Here is an 11,502-nt window from a genome sequence, read left to right as displayed (position 1 = left end):
GGGAGACGAACTAGAAATGCAGTGGTTGAACTAATCAGCAACATCCACACAAGTCACACAACCTAAGTGGTAAGTTACATAAACTCCAGACCATAACTAAAAACAACTTCAACTACAGACTAAGAAGCTGAAACGCAACATTAACCAAACACTAACAAAATTTATTAATCTCGAAAGTAACTCAAGTACCTTGACAAAATTATTCGACTGAACAGCTTTCCTCTGATCTACACCCTTAAAAACAAACAAATTCATAAATTCATAAAAACAAACAAATTCATAAATTCAAAATTATTGAATAACTATCATGTCTCATGAACACTGCATAGTAGCTACCACCTAATATAGACGCAAATGAGATCATATAAGAAATCATAAAATTATGATCTGGTAAGTTTAAACTTTAAAGTTTGTTATTCTTAGTACTACTTTCAACTTCTTTCACGCTACTAAGATTAAATTCGCTACCCTTCTAACCATTTTAAACTATAAACGTAACTAAGATTCTATATAGGTAATTCTATACACATGAAGTATCTATACTAAGAAAAATTAAACAAAAATGTCTTCAATGAAATGAAATATAAGTACGTATATATTTAAAAATTACTTACATAAACGACGAACATCAAAAGACTGATTCTCGGTCGAACAAATCCTCCTTCAAGTCAAACAAATCCCCAACTAAAAGTAAGAAAAACCAAATTTAAAAAAAATTAGGGTTTTGAGTTTAAAAATCCCCAATTTACAACTTAATCTAACTAATTAATCGAGTTTACATATGAAGTTTTCTACCTTACTCACTTATAAATTCAAGTTTTGTAGTTTCAAATCAGGTGAATGAGATCCCAGCTCCGTGTAAATTGAATAGAGTTGAGCCTCGAATTAAGCTTCAAGTCGAACAAATCGGGTGTAAGACTGAGTGAGCGAGGGTGAGAAAGTATCGAGAGAGGAGTGAGTCATGTGTGTGTTTGATTTTAGTTGTGTGCATAGCGGAGGTGAGAGGGGAGAAATTAGGGTTCTTGAAGAGAGTCGAGAGAGAGAATATAGTTGTCAAGAAGAGAGTTGTGAGAATATAGTCTATCTGAAGATTGATTTGGGGGGAACCAAAATTTGGTTCAGGGGGGAGAATTTTGGGATTGGGGGGAATGTAGAACTAAAACTGAAAGAAAATTTGACTAAGGGGGGAAAGAAAAGGGGGGCGCGAAATTTTTTTTTTTTGGTGAATTTTAGACATTGGTTTAATTATAACCGATGTCTACAAAGAACAAAGACATCACAAAAACACGGGGTGATGTCAATACTTTTTTTAACATCAGTGGCAAAGTTAACCGATGTCTAATGTGTGATGTCTATTGATATTATTCTTGTAGTGCAGTCTTGTCAAGCGGTATTAGCGTAGCTTAGTTTATATTTTTGGAGCGCTTATTGTGGTTCGTGGGCATTGATGTTATTGCTGGTGTATGGGTGATGCAGTGTGCTATATATTTTGGAGTTGGTTCTGAATTTTATACGAAAAAATGTTACTCGGAACATTTAGCTTTGACTTTGTTTGTAGTTAAAGAAGAATCGTACTATAGGTAGTTTAGATATGATGTGATAGAGGGCCAATTGGATGGATTATCAAATGTAGTTAGTTTATATATTTGATGAATTGAGAATTTTATTGGTTTTTTTTGGTTTTGAAATGATGAACAAAATTTTGCAATTTCAATTTGTTTGTATTGTCTTTATCTTTTAATATATATTCATTTTGGCATGTGTTTTTTATACTCCTGTCGTGCAAGATAAATTTTAAAAAAAAATTATAATTTTTTTATGACTAAATCAGAATATCTTACCATCTATACATTTGCATCATCAACAAAATCGTTTAAAAAATTATTTTCTTGATCGGGAACAAATACTGTGTTTGGGAGTAAGAGTTTTTTCTAGATTTTTATATTCCTATGGCGCAAGATGAATTTATTTTTTATTTAATTATGACTAAAATTGATTATATCTTCAAAGCCATATGGTTGGATCATTAAAAAAATCATTTTAAAAAATATGTGGTTCATCGGGAACAAATTTTGTGTTTGGGATTTGGAGTTTTTCTAGATTTTTCTATTCCTATCAAGCAAGATAAATTTGAAATTTTTTTTATAATTTTTTTATTACTAAAATAGATATATCATAACATCTGTACCGTTAGATCATCAAAAAAAATTTTGAAAAAAAATATGTGGTTAAACATGAACGAATCTTGTTCCCGAGAGGAGGACTTTTCATGAATTTTATATTCCTGACATGCAAAATAAATTTGAAATTTTTTTATCATTATTTCTAATGAATAAATTCGATATTTCTTAACATCCATATATTTGGATCGTCGAAAAAATCATTTAAAAAAATTATTTGGTTTAATTGGAAAGAATCTCATTCAAGGGACTAAGACTTTTCTTGACTTTTATATTCCTTACATGCAAGATAAATTTGAAATTTTTTTGTAATATTTTCTAATGACTAAAATCAAAATATCTTAACATCTATACATTTGGATCGTCAAGAAAATCATTAAAATAATTATCTGGTTAACCGGGAACGAATCTCTTATTTATGGTATTAGTACATTTTACAACAATTTCTACAAAATCCAATTGTGGTATGACCTTCTTAAAACTGTTTTGTAACAAAACTGTTATACCAGAAGCAAAGTTTCTAAAAGGTTTTAGAGCGAGGTACATGAATAATGATTTGTATTAAAAACTATTGTATGAGATCAAATAAGATAATACTTTATTTAACACTAAACCATTATATAAAAGCATTACCTATTTTTAAAGCCAATGGAAGGTATCTTATGTCATTGCAATCAAGGGCTATCATTTCCCCACCTCAGCAATCCAGTTATAATATGGTGCCACCTCACTAGAGGTGCCCAATAAAAATCTAAAAGAACTATTTTAGACAACTATTTTTTTGCCACCTTATCAATACTTGTGTAAAGATGAAAGAGACAAGTCTTTGAAACTTTTAACCATTGTCTCAATACTTAACACCAACAGTTTTATGAATAAAACCTTTGTTGTAGTTTGATAACCATAATGGATTATGTTATTCGCTATTAGTCTAACAATGGAACTACAGAAGGGGGTTGAATGAAATTATGGTTTCTTTTGGAAAATTAAAAACTCATTTAAATATATATAACTATGAATGAATATACAACAGTACCGATTAAAAGAATTCAATTATTCAAACATAAATTAAATAAAAAAGACTATTTCAAAACTTTCTGGTGGATTGATCTTTCCACCAAAGATATATATAAAGATTAGAGAACTTTGTCATGCAGAAATCCAGATAGCGGCTTACAAGTGTTTTAAAAATATGAACAGAGAGAATTCCTAACACATGTAGCTTTTTCTATTTCTCAGTTCAAATTACTTTTTTTAACTACTTGCTACTCTTGGTTTATATACTACAAAGTTACATATGAATAGAATAGACATCGCCTACTATTGGTTTGAGGTTGTGTACTTTATTCGTTGAAAGTGTTTCCTTAGCAGTTAATACTCTTTCCACTACTAGAAAAAATAGAATAGACATCGCCTCTTAGACAACAATTGCTTTTGGAGCCGATGTAAAAGGTGTTTTCTACATCGGTTTTAACCAACTGATGTCTTTTGTTGTTATAAACATCGGTGTTTTAGCCCAACCGATGTTAAAAGTTTGTTTAAAAAAATTTAATCAGCGCGCCTTCCTTATTTAATCAGCGCGCCTTCCTTAGTTCCCCCTCTTTTTTGCCTTAAAAAATTTCTCCCCCTCTTTTCACACAAATTTTGCCTTAGAATTTTTTCAAACTCTCTCCCCTTTTTTAGTTTACACCCCTTTTTCAACTTTACACTTTAAAATAATAATTATTTTCAAAATCAAAAATCATAAGATAAATCCTTTCAGTCTCTCGTTTCTCTTTCTCACTCACTGAAACTAACCCCTCTATGAAGAACCATAAATATCACCTCTGCCTCTCGATTGTGCCCAACTGAAGATTCAGTCATCTCTCCCGACTATTTTTATGTGCTTTGTGTGCTCTCTTTGCTCGCTCTCTGTGCTCTCTCACCTCTCTCTTTTGGACGGAGTTTGAATTGGGTAAGGTCAAGTCTGAGTTTAAAGGTTAAAGATGTGAGATTAAAGCTTGGAGGTCGAGCATAAATTGGGTAAGATTAACCCTAATTTTTCACTTAGAGGTTTCATTTTAAAACCCTATTTTTTTAAATGATTGGTTAAATGTTTGAATTGAGCATGTTAATCTTTTATGCTTTTAGTTGAGTAATTGCTTGAATTATGTATGTGGGTATCAATTTTGATGTATATGTGGGTATATGTTTTTATTTTGATTTTTAATTTATAAGTATTTATATTATTCTGTCACCCTTTATACAATACTGAGGAATCATGAAATTAGTTTAATTTATATAGTTGATCTGAACATTAATATTCTATTTCAAATTAATCGAGTTCTTTCATGTTGGAGGATAACGATGCTTCTGATTTTCTTACTTATACAAAATGGCGACCGGTTGATTTTTAGTATCCATATATAATGATAGTGAGAACACATATCTGTTTGAGTTTGTATTAGAAGGCTTCACTACTTGTAATATGTACTTACTTATCCCTTTCATGTTATTGATGTCTTCTTTGTCATTGCAGGTGTTTTTTAAGGGAGTGGACAAGGACGACGTAGTACTAATGGCTGCAAGAGCATCGAGGTTAGAGAATCAAGATGCAATTAATGCTGCTATCGTTGCAATATTGGCAGACCCTAAACATGTATTTTTAGATGTTGTTAGATAATAGAGATGCTCCTCTTGTGATGCTAGTCAGCTAAATTATACTTGAATTCGTGTTTTACTGAAGGCACGAGCTGGAATAACTGAGATCCATTTTCTGCCATTTAATCCAACTAACAAAAGAACAACACTGACATACATTGACAAAGTTGGTATAATGCATAGAGTTAGTAAAGGTGCACCAGAGCAGGTAAAACTAGTTCTTGTAGTCTAAAGGTATCGGAGATATTTCAGAGAATGCATTTGATAAGTTTGTTTGGTCTGGTGTTATGTAGATTCTTGACATGACACACAACAAATGAAAAATCAAAAAGAAGGTACATTCAGTAATTGAAAATTTTGCAGAACATGGACTTCGATCACTGGAGGTTGCTCGTCAGGTAACTGATAAAGATCTCATAGACAATAGCTTAAGTACTTTTGATGCAAATGTTTATGTTAGTGTACTTCATTTTTTTTTCGGTTTCTTTCTACAGGAAGTGCCTGAGGGCAACAAAGACACTTCTGGCGGGCCTTGGGAGTTCATTCCACTTCTTCCTCTCTTTGATCCACCGCGTCATGATAGTGCTGAAACAATTAGAAGAGCTCTGGAACTTGGTGTCAGTGTCAAGATGATAACATGTATGTTAAAACATAAATTAATCAGTAGTACTTATCTGAAATTTTGGGTATAAATGATCATCTTCATTAAAGAGAGCACAAAGCTCAAATGGCTAAGTGAACTGAACTGAGATAATTAATGATGGTCATTGAAATTTCTATAGGGGACCAACTGGCAATTGGCAAAGAAACGGGTCGAAGACTTGGAATGGGAACAAATATGTACCCTTCATCAGCTTTGCTTGGAAGGAATGGGAATGCAGATTCATCTCTACCTATAGACGAGCTCATTGAGAAAGCTGATGGTTTTTCTGGCGTCTTTCCTGGTTCGTGTCTTACATGCCAATTTTTGTTTTGTGCTTATTGAGATGCTTTTGAGCTTTTCTGATGTCTTGCTACAATTTGTTCTTGAAGAACATAAATACGAGATTGTAAAGAGGCTGCAAGAATTAAAGCACATTTGTGGGATGACTCGTGATGGTGTCAATGATGCACTAGCCTTAAAGAAGGTAGACATTGGAATTGTTATTGTAGATTGGATGGATGCCGCACGAAGTGCCTCTGATATAGTGCTAACAGAACCTGGATTGAGTGTAATCATTAGTGTTGTATTGACAAGCCACTTCAAATTTCAGAGAATGAAAAACTACACGGTATCTAAAGAGCTTTTTGATTTAAAATGTCAGAATTTTTTAAGCTGTCAATTAGAATCCCTCTACTGTGAATGCATGGATATTGCCTATCCCTCTGCTGTGAATTCGCTAGCTTATACACGTTCCTCCTATTCTTTCTTGGTGTTGTTCCTCCTATTTATTTAAATATTCCTAAAAACTTGTACTCGTCTTGTTTGATTTTGTTATACAGGGGCTACGGCCAACTATTCTGAAGCACACTCTTCTAAAACTTGCTGACCTTCTTGAGAATTGCTGGCAGCAAGATCCAGTTTTAAGACCTGACTTCACTGAAATAATAAGAATTTTACAGAAAATAGTCAAGGAGGTAGTCCTCTTCTTTCTGGTTTCGCAATAGCATTCACAATTACATGTTTATGAACACATATATTAAGTTTAAGTACTCCAGTTTGTAGTTCAACATGTGACCTAGAAGCAGTGTCATACTTATTTTGATACTGATCATGCTGATTTTGGGGCATCGTTATATGATATTTACTTTAAGTATGATGCAGTCTTAAGCGCTATATTTAAATCATACTCACAAGAATGCACACTCCTGAATATATTTAATCAATTGTGACAGAATAACATATAAGATTCTGAATAGAAAATATGAAGTTTTTACTATATGATGTGTGATACATTATATTACAATAACATATAAGATTCTGAATAGAAAATATGAAGTTTTTACTTTACAATATAAGATCATTAATAAATCACAAGTTCATGTATTTACCTTGCGTGTATCACTCCCAGATAGATAGAATGGGACAACAGGATTCTTCTGTAGAGGATGAGGTCCGGTATCGATACAATAGCGTCATCTTGCACTACAGGAAGTCATTTATTCAAGAAAACGCTCAAAGATACATATGCTTATTGTCATCATACAGGACGAGGCTACATGAGCTTTACTAAGGAGTGGGAAGATGCAGAAGAATGAGGGCGTTCCTCAAATGATATTTTACATGCTATTGTTGGTACCAAGTCAAATTCTTTGTATAGACAGTAGTAGAATATATGAATGGATATGTGTAGTACTTGATATTTGGATTAGATGAATCTGTTGTACCTGATGTTTGAATATTGATTGTTAGATTTATAGATGACTGGTATTATATAGCAATTGGTTTTGGTACTTCATTGGTTTTTGGAATCTATAGTTTTAAAATATACATTAATAAAACAGGTACAAACATCTTTACAATGGAAAATGATGTCTGTCAAAGCTTAATACATCAATTCTAGTGGACCATTAATATCAGTAAAAACTGATGTTAAATACTACAATAACAAAAATCTTAAAACAAAAAACTGATGTTATTAAGTATTATAGACAGTAGTTTGTTACAAATAGACATCGGTTACCAATTAAGAACTGATGTCAAAGGTATTGTTAACATCAGTTTTTGATGAAAACTGTTGTTACTGGTACTAGTAACATCAGTTTATTGGTTAAATTGAAAGATTTTGCTTAGCTCACATATATTTAAATTGATAAAAATATCATATTCCGATGATATATGAAGATTAGATATGCATGAGAAATTTAATATCAAGATATAGAAATCGGTTTTAAACAAAGAATTGATGTTATATGTTGTATTTAACATCAGTTTAAAACCGATGTTAAATGGGGGGGTCTTTAACATCACCCACGAAGACATCGGATTTTTGCATTTATAGACATCGGTTTTTAGCCGATATCTATTGACGTTTTTCTAGTAGTGTTCATTTATGCAAAATTGTAAGGCATCTCCTATTTACAATTAGCCAACCTATTTTGTATATCTTGCTAGTAGTTAACATGACTTAGAATTTCAACAACTTCTAAACCTCTAAGTAATTATAGTATACATAAATGTTCTACAAAACAATATTTAATACAAGTTACTCCATCAATTGATGGTTACAAAATCATTTATTTGATCTACATATAGTGTTTTGTTAAGTTATTATTAAGCCTCCAACATATTCCAAACAATCTCCCTCAATTTATGTCTAATAAAATTGTAGGCATAAATTTAGGTTAACTTGATGATAAAAAACATCCTAAGAAAACTAATACAGTAAACAATAGATTAAATTTGAACAAAGATGGTAAAGTATAGTTATATGTCATTTTAAAGTGTTCCCTTAGCCTGAGCTGATAATTTTTTTCTCCTTGAATCCCTGGTCCTCTTTCCCAGCCTCTTATCATTTTCCTCAATTTGATTTTGAAGTTTTCTAAAGAATTTAGCCTCATTTTCATCATTGAGATCGAGCATCTCCTTCATGTCCTTAAATGTATCTTTGCTTGATAATTGTAGCTGGTCTTCAAGTCTAAAAAATCTTCTGACACCCTTTTCATCTCTAAACTCCATCATCCAATAAGGTCTCAAATGCGCTATATCAACATTGTATAGGATAGTTTAAACGCTAGGCAGTGCATTTGGATATCTCCAGCTTTGTCTGATTTGGCTGATCTTGCTAAGTACTTCTGATTTTGCAACTTTGATGAAGCCAAAATCCTTCCTCAATGCAGAAAACACCTTTACTAGGACATTGTAGCCTTCATTGAGAATTCTGTGTAGAGTCCAAGTGATCTCCTCCCCTCTCTTGTATTTAAACACCAATCTTTCTGGCAGCTTGTTATAAGCATCAATTCCCCTTACTTCATCCAGCTCATCCAAGAAAAGATTAATATTTGAGAATTCTTTGATGTCACATATAAATAATTGATCATCTTTGTTTACTGTTGGCTTGGGCTTGGACAATGATTTTGACTGGGGTAAAACTGCTATGACTTGTTTTCTGACTGATTTTTTCCTTCTTTTCTTGGTGGGAATGGGTAGGTTTGGCTCAGGGATTGGTAGGCTTTCCCAGTCTATTGGTTCATCCTTCGGAATTATTGGCTCACCATAAAAATTTAAATCAGGATGGACTTTGAACTCAACTTGCTCCATTGTAGGCACAGTTGTTTGATTTGAGGTTGTAGATTGTCTTGGCTCAATTTTTGTTTCTTCATCTTCAACAATCTTCCTTATTGCTATAACCTTGCTGTGCCCTTCAGCTAACTTTTGTGGTTCTTTATTTTCTTTAGATAAGGTTTTCTCAGTTTCAGTTAAAGTTGCAAGCATTTCCAATTTTCTTTTCACTCCTTTGGTGGCCTGCTTCTTCCTTCTTTTCATCATCTTTAGCTTCTCTAAACTGAGGGTGCCCAGTCATTACACACATCATCTTTCTATATCTATAAATCCTGGCTTTTCTTGATCTCAAGATAGCATCTTTAGTAGTTTTGAAGCTTTCAATAGATGCACGCATCATTTTTTCTTCATCAGGCATAGGTGGAGTGTATTCAACCAGCATTGGGTGCTTTGTTGATATTATGACACTTTCTTGTTTAGGCTTTAGCACAAAAAAAAATTGAATTCATTCTTCATTGAAGATTCACCCTTCTCCCCTTTTTCTAGATTCATGTCTTTCAAAACAATTTCTTTCAACTGTGTTGAAGGCCTCACAGATTTTTCTTGATTTGTAATTAAACCAAACACCTTCTCAATTCTTTCATCTATCATTTATTTATGTTCCTTCAGCTTCAGTTCAGCTTCTGCAAGGGTTATGAGATCTATGTTATCCGGAACTCGTGTCTTTGAGAATATGCAGCTGGAACTAACACTTTTGAGATTTGTACATGCATATCCTTCTCCCCCTTTGTCTTAGCATCAAGTAGATCAGGGTTTGAAGTTTGTGTAGCCACCAGTTGATGAAGGAGATGAGTTTGAGCTTCTTGATTTGAGAGTATCTTGGCTACCGAGTTCTCAACATTTGTCAATCTTGAACTGAATGCCTCAACCTTCCTACTTTGATCACTTTCTTTTCGAAGTTTTTGTTAAATGTCCTTCATTGTTGAATCAGGAAGCTTAATCTCTATTTTCTCATTTAATTCTTTCTTAACTTCACCAATTGTGTTCTTGAGCTTCTAGAAGACATCTGGTACTGGCATTAGTGGTGGCTTGAAGGGCTGATTAAGTCTTGTGAATTAGCTTGAATATTATGGAGTTGAAATGATAATAACTGTAATCTTTTGTTAGCATCCAGGTTGGAGTGTCTATAGATGAACTAAGGCCTGCATCCTCCCCCTATGTTCATGCCAGCTACATCAATATCTTCCCCATTATAATCATCCTTATAAGAGTCACTGAAATCCTACTGGAAATCATCAACAGTTGTAGGTGGAAGAGAGTTGATTGCATCCTTTGCTCTTATCATTGAAGTTATAGTATGTACCAGATTAAGAGTCCTCTCTGCATCCTCATTGCCCTGTTCAACCAAAATTTGATAGGCTGGAACAGGGTGGGTAAATGTCTCAGCATCCAAAGAATACCAGATTGATATTTTTGCTGAAATAGCCTCTCTTTATCTGTATCATTGACATTCCTTAACTCACTTGCAATGGTTTTCTCCCTTATTTCTCCTGTACCTCCATTTCTCTCATTTCTCTCTCTTTTTGCATTAAGAGGTCCCCTTGGCTCCCCATCCTCACACCCTCACCTTTACCATCTAAGGTGGGACTCCGCTCACTTACTTTTACCATACTGGAAGAAATAGCATGTGGAAGTTCACTCATTTCCTCTCCTTTTTCCTGAGAGCAACTCAGCCTCTCACTCAGGTCACTCACTTCCCTCAAACCTAGGAGTGATTGTACAACTACTAAGTTAACTACACTATAGTTGACACTGTGTGTCTACTTTGTAACTCCCCCAAGGGTTTCAACTTAATCTTTTTAATATAAGTTTGAGTTTGGTTTTTGGTGTCCCTACCCCTTTTATTCTGTGCTCTTTGAGAAGAGCTTATTTCAACAGTCATATCCTTCTGGGCGAATGCAACTGGTAATGTGATAATTTTCTTACTAACATCCACAGTCTTTTGGGAGACTGTGGAGTGGCTTGGCTGGGACATACTAAACTTTCCCACCTTATTCTTAGGGCTTATTTGATATTCACGCTTTCCCTCGCCTTGCTCACTACCCTTGACACTGCCCTCAGGTGATGTCGTAGTTTTCAAAACTAGTTTTTTTTTGAGAAACTAGAGTGTGGCTTCTTTGATTTGGGTGTAAATGATTTTGGTTTAGTGGCTTGGGAAGGCATTTGTTTGGTCACTGTTACAGATGCCATAGCCACAGTTGAACTCAAAAAAATATTAGGTTTGGAAGAGGTAGAGACAAGTTCATTTACCTCACTTACCTGAGGTGCCTCCATGATTGGCATGTAGTGAAGAGGTACTTCATCATTGAGATTGTTCCTCCATAAATCAGCAAGCACTCTCTTTTCTTGGACCCAACAAGCCAACAAGCAAGCTTGTTATTTGGGTTCTCAACTAAAAGATCTTTAGATACATGGTTAGCT

The 11,502-nt window shown here is 33.7% G+C and overlaps 1 pseudogene; it reads left to right on the top strand.

Moving 5' to 3' along the window:
* Positions 1-4,510: 4,510 nt before the first annotated feature.
* Positions 4,511-9,367, top strand: LOC141673632 (plasma membrane ATPase 2-like; annotated as a pseudogene).
* The last annotated feature ends 2,135 nt before the right edge of the window (positions 9,368-11,502 follow it).

Source organism: Apium graveolens, chromosome 7 (genome assembly GCF_009905375.1).
Source record: "Apium graveolens cultivar Ventura chromosome 7, ASM990537v1, whole genome shotgun sequence".
NCBI lineage: Eukaryota > Viridiplantae > Streptophyta > Magnoliopsida > Apiales > Apiaceae > Apium > Apium graveolens.
This window is presented reverse-complemented; position numbering and strand designations above follow the sequence as displayed.